The 19,455-nt window shown below is 43.1% G+C and overlaps 1 protein-coding gene across 1 annotated transcript in view; it reads right to left on the bottom strand.

The window, feature by feature from the left end:
- The window catches only part of LOC141006757 (LHFPL tetraspan subfamily member 7 protein), a 99,690-nt gene that overhangs the window by 18,338 nt on the left and 61,897 nt on the right, over positions 1-19,455 (bottom strand). The gene's annotated exons all lie outside the window — the stretch shown is intronic.

Here is a 19,455-nt window from a genome sequence, read left to right as displayed (position 1 = left end):
GCCTGGGTGAGGAGTTAAGCTGACAGAAGCATCTAAAGGGCCTCTATCATGTCAGGGAGAAGGACTTTGAACAGTCAAACAGACGCCTGTGGACAGTGAGATGGGGGTGTCGCTGCCATTAAACCCAACAGCTATGAATTACAAATAAAGTTAGTGTGAAGGTTATGAAAAATCCACAAAATACTACGAATTTACAGTGAGAAAAGCCAGGCAGGCCTTCTCCACGTCCTCAGCATAATGCTATGGCACAGTGGGAGTACTGAGTAGCATGTAATGGGTATAACCATGCAGCTTTAGCCATGAAATGCCTAATTAGCCATTAGCATGCACTAAAAAGCAGCTATGAGACCATCAATGTCTCTCCTCCACAATCCCCCACTGAGCTGATACAATGCAGCACCGGCCCAGAGGATCGTCACTGCGGGGAGAGCAGTCAGCCTATCAGATGTCTCCCTCCACAGTTCAGGTCCCAGCAATGAGACCACGATGAGGCTTCTCTTTCCTAGCGCCCGGTCCAGCACGCCCACGCAAACTGCAGCCTCCTGTTCCTCTCATTTTGCGGGTTAATTAGAAAGAAGCTGTCTGCTGTTTACAAGAATGCAACCATATGTAGTCCAGATTCTGCTCATCAACACTTTGTATTCAGAAGCTTCAGATGAACACACAGATTTATACTTGTGCGCACAAAATCCCACACAAAACGTTCGTGCGCATGCTCTGTTTTAATGCGGACTGTGTTCCCTGTCATTAGCAATTTTCTTCTCCCTCTGTTTTGGGCTAATTAAGCAGCTCAATTTGGTGCCCATCTTGGCTAATGAGAGGTGATGTGCTGAGACTGTGTATGCGCAGAAAAGAATCCGTGTAATTAGAGAAGACAACACAAATCTACTGGTGAGTCAATATAATGCTGCTTAATCCCAAAAGAGAAGTTCTCTTTGTTTTTTCTGGCCACATCCACATGGAGGTCAGAGGTCAGGCTTAGCTGCAGGAAATCACCATAAGCACCTCCTGCACTTGAGGACGATTGTCACACTGATCTTGTTGAGGGACAGTGCATGTTTCTCCTCCCTGCCCTCCGACACTTCAACTGGTGTGCGTAGGTTTACACTGAATACATTTACATTCATTAGCGTTGACATTTGCGATTGTGGTGCATTGACGTGCCGATTGTCTTCTACTGGGTGTGTGATTAGTTTATTGATGTCTGAGTTTGGAAGCCAGTGAGTGTGTGTTTGGTCGTAATAACAGTGTAATTTTGCAGGAGCAGAACAGCGCAGACCATGCATCAGAGGTGAGAGACCCCGTCAACGGCATCATTGATTGGACAGGAAAGACAAACTGAATATGCAGACCTGCACTCAGAGATGTGGACAGCAGAGCGTGATGAATGTGTGAACTAAATATCACCATAAAACCATCTGTAGAGCCGGTGACTGTGAATGACCGGCCAATAATTGCCTGACTAGATTCTTCTGTGTGAGCCAAACCAACTGAGCTCAGTCATACCTTACGGCTTATCTGATATTGCTGTGGTGTCGTTGTTGGATCCGGCAGCATCATAAATAATGTTGCTCCAGGACCTTCACTGCAACTGATCAAAGTCCGGATAGTGAACAGGTCGTGGTGGTTGAATGGGTCGAGCATAGGACTTTCACCCAGGAAATCAGGGCTCTTGTCCCATGTGGATATGGTCGACTCAATACTTTTTTAGACTTAGCTAAATTTGTCACAATTTTTAAAAACACTTTTAAGAAAATATCATGGTTTTGGTTAAAATAGACCCTGTCATAACATTAACCAAGTGTTAAAATAAAGGATAACTACTCCCATGTGCATATTTTTCCGGTCTCTTTCCCAGTGGTGCATGCAGATGCAGTGGTAGCTCCTTCAAAATTCACTGTACTTTAGTTTTTAAACTATTAGTTTTTCGGTTTCTTTGCTGAAACACATATTGCCTTGGATTAAGCAGTGGACCACCTCAGGGAGGAGAGGAAGCGAATGGGAATGAGAGTCTTGCTCATTCGGCTTGGATATAAGGCTGCTCCTGGCTAATGTCTGGTCACAGGGAAATTAAATGGACAAATGGGACTCAGGCTGGCCTTCAACGGGCAATCAGAGACTGTTGTGCAACACATTTTTACAGAGACCTACTACAGAGAGCTGTCTCCACCACAACATCCCGGATCAAGCTGTTGAACTTGAGGGGCGATCCATGTTCCAAGCCAACAGAGCGCTGGACTACAGCTGGACGAGGAGAGGTGGATCTCCATCTTGTTGCCACTGAACTTTCACCCCCACGCAAATTTCATAAAGGCACTACAGAATTGTGCATGTGCATGTATTAATGGTTTCAAATAACTGTATATACAGTATGTTCTATGGTTCATTTTGTTATGCAACCATGGGATGTTTAATGACAATCAAAACACCTTGAACTTTGACCCTTGAGTTGCAAAGCTATGACATTAAAAAAGTGATTGATCAGTTGCATTGTTTGTCCTCGAGCAACATCAATTGTGATGTTGGCAGTACAACACCTACAAATCATCATCAATCCATAGCTCAGGTACAGGGTCATGTCACATTGAATTTTCTGTCATTTCCCAAGAATCTCTTGAGTCAATGACTTTAAAAAACATCAGGTAGGGGAACAGTGAAAAAAATTCCACCTCAAAAATAAACAAAAGCAAAAAGAAAATTCCAATGTCCATGATACGCCATAGAGGATTAAAGGACAAATTGTTATGGCCACTGCAAATTTTTCATCTGTTGGATAGAAGGATTGTGTAGTCTGATCCCAGGTTCATGCAGAAAGTCTCTACACGCTACCAATTCTCAAAGCCTCCCCATGTCCAGCCTTATAAATGCACCCAAAATGCACAAACATGAATGCTACATTACACTCCATCACTAAGTAAATATGACCAGCGTGCCCAGTGCAAGCCAAAGCATGTCTGCGCACTTCCATCACCCACATCACTGCCCATGCACATCTCATGCCCAGTCTGTATCCACCCAATGTACCATCTGCTTTGGCAGTCGACCCCACCAGACCAGGCCAGACCATTGCTCCAAAGAGAGGTGGGTCGTTGATGGGGGGGACGCTCCAGATGCCCCTTAATCCAGATGCAGCCTGTTGGCAGTGTCATGGCATGCCCCTCGATTAATGAGCCCCCCCTCTGCTTGTTCCTTGGGCTGCTGTCCCACTATCTGTATGGTGCCTGCCAAGCCCATTATCCATGCACGGTTTAAGTCAAAATGCCACACGCTCACTAACTGATCGATGGGGTCTTAAACAGTGGGGAGCCATTTAAACAAGGAGTGGGGGTTTGGTGTGTGTGTGACAGTTTTCTTGCAGCCTACATTCCCACTGCCATCTCATCTTTCCCAGCCGTCTGTATGGATTTAGGTGGCTGGCCTGTGGGCCAGGCTCCATCGATTACAAGCAGCCAACCAATCATGCTGACAGACAGCTCGGTTGAGAGCACACCTTGGCTTTTAATAGCGCTGTCCGCGATGCCCATGTTCATGTGGAAAGCCGAGAACAGATAGTAAAACACTGCAACCAAGAAAACACCGACACCCAGCAGGCAGCCACTGTAACCTTGTGTATCTGCATAATGAGACAGACACACGAGTAGACACAGACATCCTCAAGCAGCCGCAACACACACTCACAGACCAAAACAATGCTTTTTTATTTAAGCCTCGGCTTTCTTGTGCTTTTCTCTGCCCTGTGTGTGTCTCTGCCCCACTGGTGGGCTGAGTAGCAGCTTAAAAAAATACTCAGGGAGGAAATGCAAATGACCTTGTCTCATCTCAAACCAAACACTGGGAAATTAAATTAAGGCTCCCTGCGACCTGGGAAGTGCTGTTTCTTCAGTCCTGTTGGTTATGTGGGTGCATGTGTTTTCAGTGTGTGCGTGTGTGTAGGTAGCCAGGCTGTGTGGGGTTGACGCATTTCTTTAAATCTTGTTAGGTCTCACTTCACTACTTCAAATTTGTGTGAATAATAATCACATTTGGACAGAGCAAATAGGAGGTGTTGGAGTTTGTGTGTTTGCGTGGCCAGGTTTTTGTGTGATGATGACAAAGAGTTCAGTAACATGGAGCAGTTTGTCTGTTGTCTGTCTTGTTTGTGTGGGTGCAGTCTGTGAATGCAGCTCTTTGTCTGGCCTGCTCCATTGTCATAACCACTAATAGGAATTCACAGCCGTTTAATAATTCACACTGAGGTAGGCGGCTACTGTAAACTGTCAACAACACGAGCGCCTACTGAAATCCCATTAACTGCCAATGAATTATTCCCATATTACATCCATCCTAGCCTTTGTGTACACAAAAGCACACACTAATACAATACATACAGTATGCACATGTATCACACTTAGTCACAATATTCCTAATGGCCAAACCCTAAGCAGGCTAAGCCTGGAGGTCTGGCGAGGCTCTGAGGCACTTTCCATTATTAGAGCGGTGAAATGGAGACCCCATTGGCCTTTGGGACAGGGTGCTAAGCCCAGGGACATTATGATAATGGAGGTTCTATGGCGAGTGGATGCCATACTGGCTAATGTGAAGTCTGCTGATACAATAACTGCAGCCTGGCTACAGGTTCAGCTCATGGCATCTTGATCGAAACATTTCCTCCATTCTCATCAGATGTAATGTCCTCTGCTGCATATTTGTTAACCGTGGTCTGCAATGATTTGTTATTGCAGGTGAGGAGGTGGAGGGACAGAGGGCAGGTGGGCATTGGGTGCAGAAAAGAGATTAATGTCAGGTGATATTTGCATTACATACATTTGAATTTATCATGCACATATTGAACTGCTGATTTAGGTAAAATGAAATGTTGAATAATTTAATAACATTTTATTTGACCATCGAAACTGGACGCTATTATCACTCAATTTAACATTCATAAATCACTGCTCCCGGCTAAGAGGCGGTCCTACAAATAACCCCCAGTAAACAACAAATTGTTGTTTTTACATGTTTTTCATTAGATTAAACAACCAAGATATAACATGTTATTTAGAGAGCATTGCAGAAGCTAATAGGCAGCTTTTGTTACCATTTGGACAGAGCCAGGCTGGCTGGATGCTAGGCTAAGCTAACCACCTCATTGCTCCAGCTTTATATTGAACAGACCGATATGACAGCCCGTCACCAGGAAAACAGCTGTATAGGTCATCTGTGCAAGGACTTTATTACAACACATTTTATGTTTATTGTGAAGTGGCATCCTCTAGTGGCCATAGTAATCATGACGGGAGCAAAAGGGGAAGCGGTCAAATAAAGAGCGACTCATTCAGACAGAATCAGGGTTGTGTGGCGGTGAGGTAGTGTCATTTCTTGGCCCGTTTGTGTGGCGTAATGTTATGAACCAGTCCAGAAGGTAGCGGTAATGAACTTCAAATCAGTTAACCGCTGCTAAATAGCAAATGGCAAGGTACTATGTTGTTCTGCTTCTAGCATGCTGGTCCTACGAGTGATTGTTTGTCCAAATTTAAAGATATATATATAAATACATGGTCCAATTATCTTACACAGAGAGCAGTGATGATCAGATGTAAACGTCAACTGGACAAAAACGCATAGATATGAGCTTTCAAATGTACTATTAAAAACAGAAAGGCTGTTTGGTTTGACTGGGACATGAACAGTAGACCTCCAGATTTGTGTGTACCAATATATGTTTAGGTATGAAAAATCACAAGTTTTGTAGTTAATGTTCTTCAAACAGGGTGGGATGTAATGAGAAGTCCAACCTTTATTATCACTCGTTCTGGGAGACATTCATCCATGTTAATTTAGAGTATGAAATTGTGTATCACCGTTCCTGATATTAAAAAAATTCCCACGATAGAAGATAAACAATAAAATGTCATATATTACTCTACATCCCCTGTGCTGTGCAATATTATTTTATTTTAGGAGACACAGCCTTTTCCTCAGTGTTTCAACATGACGAGGAGCATCTACACAACAACAGCCTTCAACAACCAGCAGGGAGTGGCTCTTTGTCTGACTGCCTGCCTTCAGCTCGCTGCTTTAGACACACACACACACACACTGTCACACATGCACACACTGAATTGCTCCTCCAGCAGACAGTAGACAGTCCTGATTTGTCAGTGACTGAGATTATACCTTTCATCAGCAGCGGAGCAAAGCTGATGTGGATTTATGTTATCAAACATGTAACGCTTGGGATGCCCGTGGTCACGCAAGTGGAAAACCAGAAATGTTTTGGGATCCCCTCACTCCCCTTTTTGATCTCTTGTAAGATACTTTGAAATAACAAACTGGCTGAATAGTGAACACTTCGGCAAAACCTTTGTCATTTCCAGTAATCGCTAATAGGGAACGAGCTATTAAGAAGCCGCGGCTCAGCACTGGAAATTGAATGCGTTTTATAATGTAAGCACCTGCTTCAGGAGCCAAGAAGTGTCACGGTAATACTGTCCATTTACAGGAACTAACTGTTTCAATTCAGGTAATGGAGCAGAGGTGGAGGGGCAAACGAACGCCCACCATCACACATAGTTTCCCTGCAAAGACGGCAAACTTGTTTTTCCAAAGCTGAGAGTAAACATTTTCAGTCATAATGGCTTTTATTACAGTCGCTCCTCAAGGTCATTTACACAATTTCCATCATTTCTTTATATTATAGCCAATGCATGAGATGTCAATTCCCTTAGCAGTCAGACTGCTTTCAGAAATATCATTCCACCCATTCTGTCCCCGTGTACATGTCACATGTTTTTAATTACTAAAAGATAATAAGTGCACTCAACTTAAAAAATATAAGACCATTCAACTTAATAGATATATCTAGTTTACATTTATTTTGGGCAACCACTTGATGTAATTAAATTAAGTAAATTCAACATAACATTTTTTTCAGTGAACTGAAGCCCTAAAAGCAGCATTAAGGTTCAGAGTACTTGTACGTCCTTAGAAAAACAAACACTCTCTGGTGATATGATACTTGAAATGTGACCATCCTGCTCGCCAAGGTTGTTGGAGCTGTAAAGAAGCCACAGTTATACTAACACACTGCTGGACCTGCTCGAGGGTTCGCAGTGACCCGGTCACAGCGAAACCTTTCCGTTGCTGTTACAGTTCACAAATCTCTCTGCACTAGGCCCCGGGGCTGTTAGGCATTTGTCACCAACGCTGCCATGTTATGAAAAAAAAAAAAAAATAACGTGAAGAGTGAGCCGCTGCCCTGTCGGCAACCTCCACCCTCGGGTGGCTGCAGCATAACATTAGCAGCAGCCTTTATTAGTGCTATTAGGACGCGAGGCGTGTTTTTCATATCCCGGCCGTGTTAATGTGAGGTTAGATTGATGATGATGATGCTCGGCGTGGAGATCTTGCATCTGATTTGCAGAGGTTGACAATGAGGGCTTCATTTCCATAATGAATCCTCAGCGCTTCTTTGATGAGCTGTTGACAGAGGAGAAAACAACAAGTGTGCGTTCCGCAGATAAATAATGGAAGAGTGGAAAATGAGCCAGTCCTGTAAATTACTCCATCAGCACTTGAGTTCTTTTTTTCCTTTCCCGGGTCTCTAGTTTAACAAATTGTAACTGATCTAACAGAAGTTTTCAGGCTACTGCTTACAGCCACAACTATAAAGCCTGAAGCTTTCTGTCAGAGAAGACAAAGCTTTGCCTCTCTTCCGCACATTTCCCGACGCCGCCCTTCCCAGCTCCGAAGCAGCCTACCTTCTAGCTTTATTGCCAGAGAGCGACTCTGGCTAGATGAGATCCCCACACAGCTTAACATCTGGGCGCTTTGCCGCTGATGCCCTCATAAATAAAAGATAACTCCTGCCTACCGCGCACAGTCGCACTGGTATAAATCATGTATATGGATTTTCACTTGGCTTTCACTCTCTCTTTCTCTTACAGTCTCTCAACCCCCTTTCCTTCAGTCTGCTCCCTTTTCCATAATTCTTCCTCTCTCACCTCTCTGTCTCTCTGCCTTTACAGCCCAGCATGAAGTCCACGAGACAAAGGAAGATGGCAGGTAATTAGAAGCTCCATGATGGTGGGAAGAGGAGCTGCCTTGTCCTTGTGCTCCTCTAATTCAAAATCATTACAGCCCACTCTGTGGCCAGGATGTCTGAGGACTGCTATTTGCACTTCAGTTAGTTGTAACCAGTTTACCTGCACCTCTAAAATAAAGTTTGGACTGACGTGAGGTTACCAGGGTGGCAACAACAGCAGATCTAACACTTAGTGAGTTTAATTGTCTGACAGTAAAACAACGTTATAAATCCCATCATAAATTTGATGTCCACATTCATTGAAAACAATCAAAAATGGGATATTAATGGGATATTCCAGAAGTACACCATCCGCAATCAATTAACAAGTGGGCAATCTGCCCTCGCTCTTCCCCTCCCGTCTACTGACAATAACACATGTGCTGCAGACAGACAGAGAGATGCTCTCTGGTATCTCATCCCTCCTTTAAACGCACTGATTGTGATGCGACCTCTCCTATTTAATGCAGGCCGCCTAATGTTGTTGTTTTATACATACGCCTGATTATTGCGATGTCGTTCGATGCACGCCGGCTACATATTAACAACAAGTTTCCTCCACATGTGGCTTACCTGCTGTTATGACAAGGGAATACTGGGTGAAAAAAATCTTGAACAGAAGGTGTGCTTTTTAGGCAACTTTATAAAAAACTTACAGCTTATGAAGAAAGCAGATAACGTTGCTGGGAGAGAGAAAACAGAAAGACGAGGCAGGCCAGTGTGCATGCATTAAGGTGGATGATTTAAGCAGCACTATGTAATGTAGGCAAACTCTTAAAGCGATTGCTAAAGAAAGTTGATCTTTGAGCCTTTTATATCTACAGAGGGAGCAGTCCACCGTGTTGCACTGCCATGTTTTTACAGTAGCCAAGAAAGGACAAGCCAAGAAAGGACAAACCAAACGCTGGCTCTAGTGAGGGGAGGGGAGGATGAAACAAGTTTTGTGCAAAATTGAGCAAAAAAAAATCAGCTGGAATAACAAAGAAACAATCATAAAGTAATAGCAGAATATCATCTACCTATTTTCTGGATCATGACTCAATAGTGCAACAACAGCATAATAAAAACTGATTTTTTTTTTTAAACAGCATTGAATGACTGCGTTTAATACACAGTAATATTTTCAGATCTATCAGGGAGCCATAGAAGCTGTATAAAATTAGATCTCTGCCCTCTAAAAAATGTTAAAAATTAATTATTGAGTAAGTGTTGAAGCTGCTAGATCAAGCAATCTCAGATTCCTTTATAAAAAAAGCAGCATTTCTACGGCAAAAGAAGTTTTTCGGATGTAATACTCTCAGGGTTTTGTGCTCAGTGTTTAAGAGCAGCACACATCAGGACATATTATATCAACATCTTCAAAATGGATAAATAATATCTAATTATTAAGATGAGCCATTGTGAAAATGAGGTCTGAGTGATGTGGCCTTGCCAATAATAACACAGATTTATTAGTGTTCATTGTGATACTTAATTGATGCCTGAGGGCAGATTCTTCTTCCTTGCCATCCCACAACCCCCACATCTTATTATCATAGGCATGAAGACGTTGTATGTGAGGTCATGAAGACACATCACAGACAGACAGACAGACAGGCAGACAGACAGACAGACAGACAGCAGCATTCAGACAAACCAGGAGATAAAAGAGGTGCCGCACAGATTGCCATGGCAGATCTATAGACGGAGCCATGGACAACTTTCTGTCTCAGGTCTGGTTGGACTGTACTGCCTGACGGAGGGGGACAGTCAAATGATTGGCTGATATATTTAATCCCTGAGGACAGGAAGCCCAAATTGTCTTCAAACAAAAAAAAACCTAATTATGTCAAGTCTCCTTTGGCTGATGATAAAGGATAATTACTTTTTTATTCCCCTCGCTAAGGCCGAATACGTTCCCTCAGATGTGGCGACGTAACCTTTAACGAACAACGCGTGATTGATGAGGCGCCTCATTTCTCCCTTCCAAATGATTACCGATCACTGTTTCCCCTCCTTAGACACACACATGCTTGCACGCAAATAATCTATCCGACCTCGCAACCGGCTACAAACAAGTTTGTGCGTGACACTTGAAAAAGAAAAGCATCTCATTTCAGCACTTTCATTACTCATATCATCTGATACTTACATCTCCAGTGCATGGAGGCAGAATACAATTACAGAGGCAAGAGAAAGGGTTGTGCTTTATCTGTCCCGGGAATGAGACGCACTCACATCCACAATGACCATTTGTGACAACAGTGTCAGCCACAGACAATACTCTGCCATATCTATCTGTCTCCGGTGGAGAGACACTCGGACAGTGGGAGCCCGTGATGAATGAGACATCGCCCCGTGTCTGATAGATATTTCTCATTTCCAGAACAAACAATACAGACATCTGAAATGAATATCGCCGGCAGAAGGAACACAAGCAACACGGCTCAGTTGGCAGGCAGGAGGAAACAGACGATTTGTACGTAAGGAAAAACACCTGCTCGAATCCCTCACAAACTACATGTCACTGGGTCAGGAGTGACCCAGTTTGGGTCAACACTAACAGTATACTGGGTTAACCATGGACAGTAAACCTTACCCAAGACAATGGGTAGTTTTGTTGCAGTTTTAGTGTTTATAGCTGCCACCAGCAGCTCTATAGCTCACTCTGTCATTCATTCAGTTAGTCACTGCAGAAAAAAATTCCCACACCTTTTAGTGGCAATGGGCATGCCAATGGGCAGAAAAGGGGTGTGGCAGTGGAAGCGTCCTTTAACAAAAAGGTGCTTCACTTTTAAATCGATTCACACCAGTTAAGTGTGGACTCGTTTTTGTTACCTATTGGGGACTGTTTCTGGCACAAACACTGACCATGTCAGGACCAATTGTCCATGGGGACCAAAGAGCGGTCCTAACGTGGCAAAACATCATTTCTGAGGTCCTGGTTAAGTTTAGGGATATGGTATGAATTGATGTTAGGTTAAGGTTAGGGTTAGGGTTAGGGTAAGGGTTTGGGTCAGGCTTTACAAATGAATGGAGGTCAATGCTGCACAAATCTCTGTGTGTATGTGTTGTGTGTGTGTTTTCAATCTATATGTCACAAAATTAGGCCTGCAACCATTGGTTGATCAACCTCTGCCAAAGAGGTTATGTTTTTATCTGTATCTGTCTGTTGGTTGGTTGGTTGGTTGGTTTGTCAGCTGGTTTACACAAAACAACTGAACAGATTTCCGCAAAACATGGATTAGGATGGATCTCGGCCAAGAAAAGACCCCATTACCTTTGAGTTTGAATCTGGATAAAGAGACTGATCCAGGAATTTTCTCTAATTTTCTTTAACATTGTGAGATAGGACGTTTTTTTCAACATTTTGGTTAATTTCTCAGGGAATAATGCATGGATCTTGATGGCTGGAGTCTATAAGTGAGAACAATTTGATGCAGATCCAAAAATCAATCTGGATCTAGTGGATTAAAATGTTTATTTTCACTGGATTAGGCTTGATTGAATTAAAAGGGACAGTTGGGCCTTGGCTGAGGTATGTGCTCTACTGAGTTTAGTTAATCAACAGGAAATTCTTTGGCAACTACTTCAATAATCTGTTCATTGTTTGAGTCATTTATTGCAAAAATGTAAAACTTTCTTTGGTCTCAGCTTCTCAAATGTGAGAATTTGCTGCTTTTCCTTAAATAAAATGTAAAAAATAATTATACAGTCTTGTCTTGGTTTTAATTGGTTTTTCTAGCAACGGGTCCGGGGTTAAGTTATCCAAGTGTTGAATTTTGTGCTATATTAACCCAGACTGAGTCAAATGTGATTGTCAGTGAACGCTCATGAGCTTGTAACAACACTCACATCCTCTGAGAGGTTATCTTCCTGACCCCTTTACATTTAAAATCTTCATTTCAGCTTAAGGAAGCCCATTAACCCCGCACGTCCAGCTTGACAGTAAATGAAATGAGACAGCTTCCCTCCTCATCCTAACAGCTTGTGTGAATTCCTCTGAGACTAGAGAGCAAGTGTACAGTTCATGTCCATATCTCGTGTTTGCGCCTCAGCCCTGACACTTGACAAATGCGGTGTTCCCCTCTAAACCTGGTTACTAGCAGGTTGTCCAATGACAGCAGCTATTTGCTGCTTAATGCCACCCAAATCCGATTATGTCTTTCGGGGGTTGCACTCGCCAGCCGACAGAGATGGATGGCGATTATAAACCGAGGTATTGGCCGGGTAGAACATTTTTTAAAAGGTTAGGAAAGACATAAAAATAGCAAGACTCAAGGATATCTGTGGTTAAATATCCCAGCATCCAAGGTCAGCAGAGTCAAGGTGGAGGAGATGATGCAAGGAGAGGGGCAGAGTATTGGTGCTCCATCCTGCAACACCACTAACCTGTCCAGGAGACATAGCGTTTTATATGATGGATGTAAATCTTTCTTTTTTCAGTATTTTCACAGTCATTGTAAATCATGAACACAAAGAGAAAGAAAGGAAAAGGACAATGAAAGAAAGAGGATGAGGATGTGGTAAGTCTGGTTCCTGAGCTATGAAGGCACAGCAGTAAACACAGATTTCTATCAGGGATCAATACAAGGTAATCAAAAGCTAAGAGGAAGAAGTGTTCACACTGAGGAGTGTTCAACACTTTCATTCTCCTGCCAGTTATTTAGTGTGAATGTTGCACCACCACACACTCAGCCGAGACAGTATCAGTTTCTGAAAAGTACCAGTGAACTCTTGCAAACTGTATGTTTGCCAACACAGTTTATTCTCTGGGAAATCCAATAATCACATTCCTCCTCCCGTTTTGTCTTTCAGCCATTCTCAGTTTCTGGAAGGGTCCATTCAGAAACAGGGGACCATTCTACCTTCTCCTGAAAGGGCTTTAAACCCGCGCCTCCGCTCCTCAATGGCTGAGAACAGGCCGGCCCGGGCTTTCTCTGGGTAACACAATTAGCCATGGAGCGTCCGGGCACGGCCTCCTTCACATTCAGCCTCTGTTTGATGGCCAGCCAGCCCCATGACTTCATGCATACACACTATCAGCCCATTGCCATGCAAAACAGCGTCTTCTTCTTCACCAGCCCCGCACCATCTCGCACCGCAGCCTAGAAGAGGTCCCCCGTCTTTAGCCGGGCTTTGTCCCACAGCTACTAATGCGTGTAATTTTTGTGCGAATGAGGGACGAAGACTGTGAGCAAACACACCTCTTTCAGCTCCAGCTATTATAGGATTTGGCCCATATGGTGGGAGGAAGATTTGTAATTGTGGCCCACTGGGGGAACAGTGGGAAAGACAAGGTTGGAGAGAGCGGTATGGGAGGGCTGAGGAGGTTGTGGCGTTTAGTTTAAAATAGGAACCCAAAGAAAAAAAAACAAGAATTTGCGGTACTCAACTGAAGAAATAACTGCCAGACATTGTTTTTTATGAAAAAAATATATCAAGAATCCATGACTCCATCTCCTGAAAGAGACTTGTTCCAATATAAGGCATTAAATTAGAAAGCCTCAAGAGAATTGCGTTTGGGTTTGAGTTACGGAAGTCTGTATCCTTCTGAATATATCCTCTGTTTGAATGGTGTAGTTTCGAGGAAGAACTTTTCATCAGAAGAGAAAAGGTATTCATAGACTGATTTTTTTTGCCTGAATAAACTAAATAAACTCTCTGACCCTGCCACCTTTCTAGCTTCAAACAGTGTTCTGGGACCTTATTTTCCTCTGAGAACAGCTTCTTTATTCAGTTATGGAAAAAAGAAATATTAACATTTCTTCTCCAAAACGACATAGCGCCCCTTTAAATAAGTATTTCTAGCTGTCCTTTGTTCTCGTAAAACTTCCACAAATGACTCAAGACACAGCAACAGCAGAGTGAGGAGGAGTGTAATATAAAGCCGGCATGCCTTCAGTGAGGGGCCGAGACAGCTTTATATGATTAAAATTGACTGGCACACGGTACAGGCCTCCACACCCACCCATAACAGATATTGAAGACCCCCCTGGGAGGGCGAGCAGCCAGAGGCTTCCCTCTGTGAATGAGACAGGTTTGTAAAAAAGCATGAGGCGGCCGTCCACAATCAATTCCTTCCATTCAACCCATAAATGCAAGTGTGGATATCTGTGTGTGCGCTCTGTCCTTGTACCCGGGTACCAGGCACCCATTCCAATTCTGTTAGCTCCTTAAAAACCACTCAAGCTCTCCTCGCCATGCCTCCCTCCCTCTCCTAGAGTGGCGTGGAAATAAATATTTATCACATCAGAGGAAAGAGAGGAAGGCGGACAAATGGAGAGGCAGAGAGAGACAGAGAGAGAGGGGGACAGAGACGCTTGTGGTTACGATGACAACAGCTTCCCACTTGGCAGAGGACAGAAACTGATGGAAAAGCGAAAATACTTAAAAAAACAAAAGAGTTGAAAGAGTGGTCCAGAATAAAAATAGCAGCTAAAGCCTTCGAAATGAACCCGAGGTGGTGAGCGGCCATCTGGGAGATATGCCGCTCTGGTCAGCTCCCCTCAATGAATTCTGGGAAGGAAAAAAAAAGTGTGTTTCGATGTTTGGCTCCCTCAAAGAATTTCACAATGTTGCGTTCAATTTCCCACTCCGCTCGTCTCCTTCTTCACGTCCAGAAGAAGAATCCAAATCTTCCAAGGAGGCGAGCATAACACTAACTGCTGTATTTAACAGGAAGGAGAGTGATATGTACATATAAAAATGGCGCGCTCACCATAGTGATACTCAAGGTTATTGTGAATGTAGAGCATTTATGGGTGAGAAATCCATTTAGGATTCAATCAGGGAGGAAGATACTTTGAAACGGACCATGGAGGCTCCACAGGACACTTTCAGCTGCTGTTAAAGAGATTTCCCTGGATGGATCTAACATCCTCTGTCCTATCAGGAGGAGCACACATTGCCTCGACTAGTCAAGAATCATGACCTCTGACCCTAAAGTGGCTGAGGGTCATGTGGGTGTGACTGACCCGTGGGAAGTGGGCCAAAGAATAACACTTAATAACCAACAACCAGTCGATAAATTGTTTAGTCAATTGCCAGAAAGTTAATCGACAGTTTTAATTAGTAGTACTTTAGTTAGTTAGTACTTTAATAAGCTAAAATGCCAAAAATGTCATTATTTGCTGCTTTTCTCTTTTTCATTTTATTGTGATTTGAATATGTTCAGATTTTAAGCTGCTGTACAAACAAAACAAGCAAGTTGAAGATGTCAACTTGGAAATAAAAAATTGAAGAATTTTTGTCACTTTTTGCACAAAAGTTAAAGGATCAATCTCGCCACTTTACACATAAGTCAGTAAACTCTTCATAAGGAGTACTATTCACCCTGTGAAACAGTTGCGTGACGTATAATGTCCTCTGTGTCAATTTCCAGCTGTGTTTGTGCGGCAAAAAACTGATATTTTTTAAGTTGGGCACATCTGCAGCTGTGTTTTTTGCCGACCAAACTGGGTTGTTTTGAACAAGACTCAAGACTTTTCCAGCTGTGTTCGCGTTGACCACAACATCTATTTTAAGCCCAAACATGATCTTTTCCGAACCCGAACCAAGGATTTTTTGTCTAAACCTAACCAGACAAAGCACAGTGTGGTCACAGGGAAAAATGAAGTTGACCCCAAAGAAACGTAAGTTGGGTTGATGCCAAAGTGGAAGAGATGGGCCGTTTGTTTAAAAGTGTTAATTTGTTCTGACAGACCAGTAGCTACAACATTAAAAGCCTCCCGTTTTGTCTTTCAGCCATTCTCAGTTTCTGGAAGGGTCCATTCAGAAACAGAGGACCATTCTACCTTCTCCTGAAAGGGCTTTAAACCCGCGCCTCTGCTCCTCAACGGCTGAGAACAGGCCTCTCCTGTCCCTTCATGGTCTCATCGCCGTCATTGATCCGCTACTTCATACGACATTTCTGTCCCAAAGGTGTTTGTGCTGCTACACAAATCATCGCTCATGCTAAATAACCTATAAAACCCAGCTTATATGCTAGCTAATGTGCTGTCGCATAGCTGTGTGCATGTACATTTTTTGACTTTCCAGGGTAGAGGCACTTCAGCCAAGATTCTGGGGTTTAATTACACAATGATAGATGCTACTGAGTTGCATTATGGGAAATGTAGGATTTAGCAAAATCAAGCATTTGATCATTCTTTTTGTAACTTGTCCCTTGTGAGTCCAACAGCTTTATTCAAGTGCAATGATAGATCACTGGGTTGAAACTATGAAATCATCAATAATGAGAATGATCCTGAGCTGCAACCTTTGTCCTATTTCACTCACAAGCACTAATTCATGCAAAGAGATACAAACCCATATACATCAATTCAATAATAAATGTCTGAATTCAGCATTTGAGTTGATGAATTCCTATCAGTGTGTAAGCCTATCCCTTCAGGGTCTAAATCCACTTTAATGTTAATAGACACTCTTCCTTTTCTGTCTTAATAGGGGCTTTAATAATGCAAGAGTATTCCACACAATTCTGTTAAATTCAATTGTGCAAATCACGGCCCCAGGCTTTCCTTTTCCAGCACACTTCTATTCACTCCAGGTAGCCGACCTGGAAAGGTCTTTGGCGGTCGCATCCATAATTCTGAGTTGGCCATAGATAAAACCATTATCTCCCGCATTAGATCCACCTCAATCCTCTCTCAATATTATATTTCCTAATTAAGGAAGGTGTTGGGGAGTGCAGAGTCTTCCCTCGAGTCTTTTCCCTGACTCAATTTCTTCCCTTTGCCATCTTTTTCCCTCCATCCTCTGCCTGCACGCCTCTCTGTTTCCTTCCATACACATCAGTCTCACTTTCCTCTCTACTTTGTTTCTCCATTTGTCCGTTTCCTGTTCCTTTATCACTCGGCCCAACAGTGATCCATCTTTTTTTGTCTACGTCTCCACTCTTTCACTCCCGCTTCCTCTCCGTCTCTGCCTGCCTCTCTCTCTGTATCAGGAGCGGCGGGCTCCAGCAGAACAGTAGAAGATGATTTTCCAAGAAGATGTAAATCCCAGAGGGAGCAGCAGAGGAGGTGACGCGGGGTAGCGGGAAAGATAGAGTGATTCAGTGGGAGGAAAATAGCAGAGAGAGGGAGAAAACCCCAAAGTTCAATTTGCAGTAATTCTGTTATCTGAGGCAGGCAGAGCTGGGTCACGGCTGCAGATACAATAGGTCCCCTTAGTCCTGTATTCCCCATGTCCAACACTCAGCCTCAGTCTTATGGCTTGCTGCCGCTTGTTCGTGTGTGTGTTTGTGTGTGCGAGAGCATATATTTTTCCTGTGTAACTCTGGCCAGCGCAGTAATCCTTCAGCGCTAAGATTCTGTCAACAGCGAGGAAGCGATGTGACAGAACTGGCAGCCATTATCAGCAAGGCGACCATATAGTCCTCTAAATATGAGATGTCTATTTGGAGAAGAAGCAGAGGAATATGCCAGGCTTCACCTCCCACTCTCCAAAATTTAGGACATTTTTGCCGTCATGATGTTATTAGCAGATATCTTCAATCAAGACATACTTAAAAGAAATACTCCAGTGATTTAGCATCGAAACTCCATGAAGCTGGGAGACACACACGAGACAGATTTTTAAAAGAATGGTCAACAAAGAAGCAGCCTGATAGTCTACGCCATCAGAAACACAAATTAAGTCGCTAATGCTAGCAGTTCTGGGAAGCTGTTATTAGCTGTGAGCTAAATGCTAACTTCGGCATTTTAATATCCTCACCATGGCAATGATCCTAATGTTTAGCAGGCTTTAATGTTTACAGTGTTAGCATGCTAACTTTTGCTAATTAGCGCTAAACACACAGTAGGCCTACATACTCTTCACTTTACCACTATGTTGTACCACGTACAAAACTAGCACCCTGCTGCCATGTCAGGGGACAGCTTGCAGCGAAGACGTCCTCACTTTTAGTCCATATGTGCAGTCCGATAGAGTCTATATCCTCAGTTTGAAACTCCAGCGCTGACACAGCAACAAAACAACGTTATGCAAGAGTAGTAGTGTGCTCCTCAGCCTCTCAGAGAAGCTGGCCCGATGCATCGGAGCTCATTGAGTCAATGGAGCACAAACTAAAAGGAAAGGAGCCTCTTGTATTTCACATCATTTTGCCCTTTTTTCTCTCAATAATTAACCAGTTACTTACCGATTATTGGATGTCAGGATATAGAAAGCAAAATTAACCAAAACTGACATCCCCATATTGGAGAAAATATTGACTAATGATGCCGCTAGATTAGATAACAGGGGATTATTAAAAAGCACACGACACAGGCTGTGTCATTCTCATGGTGACACAAGAGGGAAAGTCTGGGGATCACCAAAGTCCAGTCCAATAATTAGTTATCAGTCTGGACCAAAGTGATGGACCATCTGAAAGGCTGACACTTTCATCAATAGAGCAAGGCTAAAAATTCTCTCCTGGGATCTTATAGCCCAAGTTGATTTAAAAATTTATGTCATCACTAGAGTCATTTTCCCAGATTTGACAAAGTTCCTAAAGAGCGACAGAGGGCATCATACAACTGTCTTTATGGGCTTAGTCTTACTCTCCATGAATCATCTAACTGACTGTGATGTGTAAAATTGGTCGAGTTCCCCATTTAAAATTGCTTTTGTCCTATGAATACGAATGAAAGCAATGACGGAGAACATATGTAAGTTCCTAATACACAGATTGCCGCTGTCTACGTTGTCTTAACAAGATATTCAGTGACTGCCTCTAACAGCAATCCCTGGTGTGGCGGCTGAAAATGTGTGTTTTCACCTCTTCTGAATTGCTCTCCTGCTGGAGACCGTTTCAGCCTTCATTAAGCCAGGCAGCCAACACAAAGGTGTGACCTTCAATTACTCCCCTCCGCATTCAAATTAACCGTCTTTAGCAGGAGAGATGGAGATACGGCAAGAGAGAGAGAGGGTAAAACCAATAGGCAGTGAGATATGCAAAAGAACAAAAATCACACACGAATCAGTTTAATGACTTAATACTTACCGCAGGCTTTAATGTGCCCAGGATAAAACCACTTATATCTTAAGCAGCAGGTCATAATTACAAGAGAGGCAGAGCTGTAAAGTAAACAAATTAATAATGGATGTGTATGCAGTGAGAATTAAAAAATGTATCACTGCATGTGGGTGCTGAATTTTAAAATTTTCTCATTTTTTTAAAGATGTGAGCGTCTGTATTTTGAGATACAGTGCAGCCAGACACACACCACGTCCACACTTTGTTTCACAGAAAGGGAGGGAGGAGGGTCATTGTGGGCTTAGAGGAGCCAGGGGGGTAAAGAACAGATATCGTCCATCGGGCTCAACTGGCCTGGGCAATGTGTCGGAAAAACAGCCCACTGTGGAGCCGGGATTATTGAAATCTTCTCAGGCAGGGCTGTTTTAAATGGGAAAGGGAGTGGTGGTGG

The sequence above is a fragment of the Pagrus major genome, chromosome 13 (genome assembly GCF_040436345.1).
Source record: "Pagrus major chromosome 13, Pma_NU_1.0".
In the NCBI taxonomy this organism is placed as follows: Eukaryota; Metazoa; Chordata; class Actinopteri; order Spariformes; family Sparidae; genus Pagrus; species Pagrus major.
This window is presented reverse-complemented; position numbering and strand designations above follow the sequence as displayed.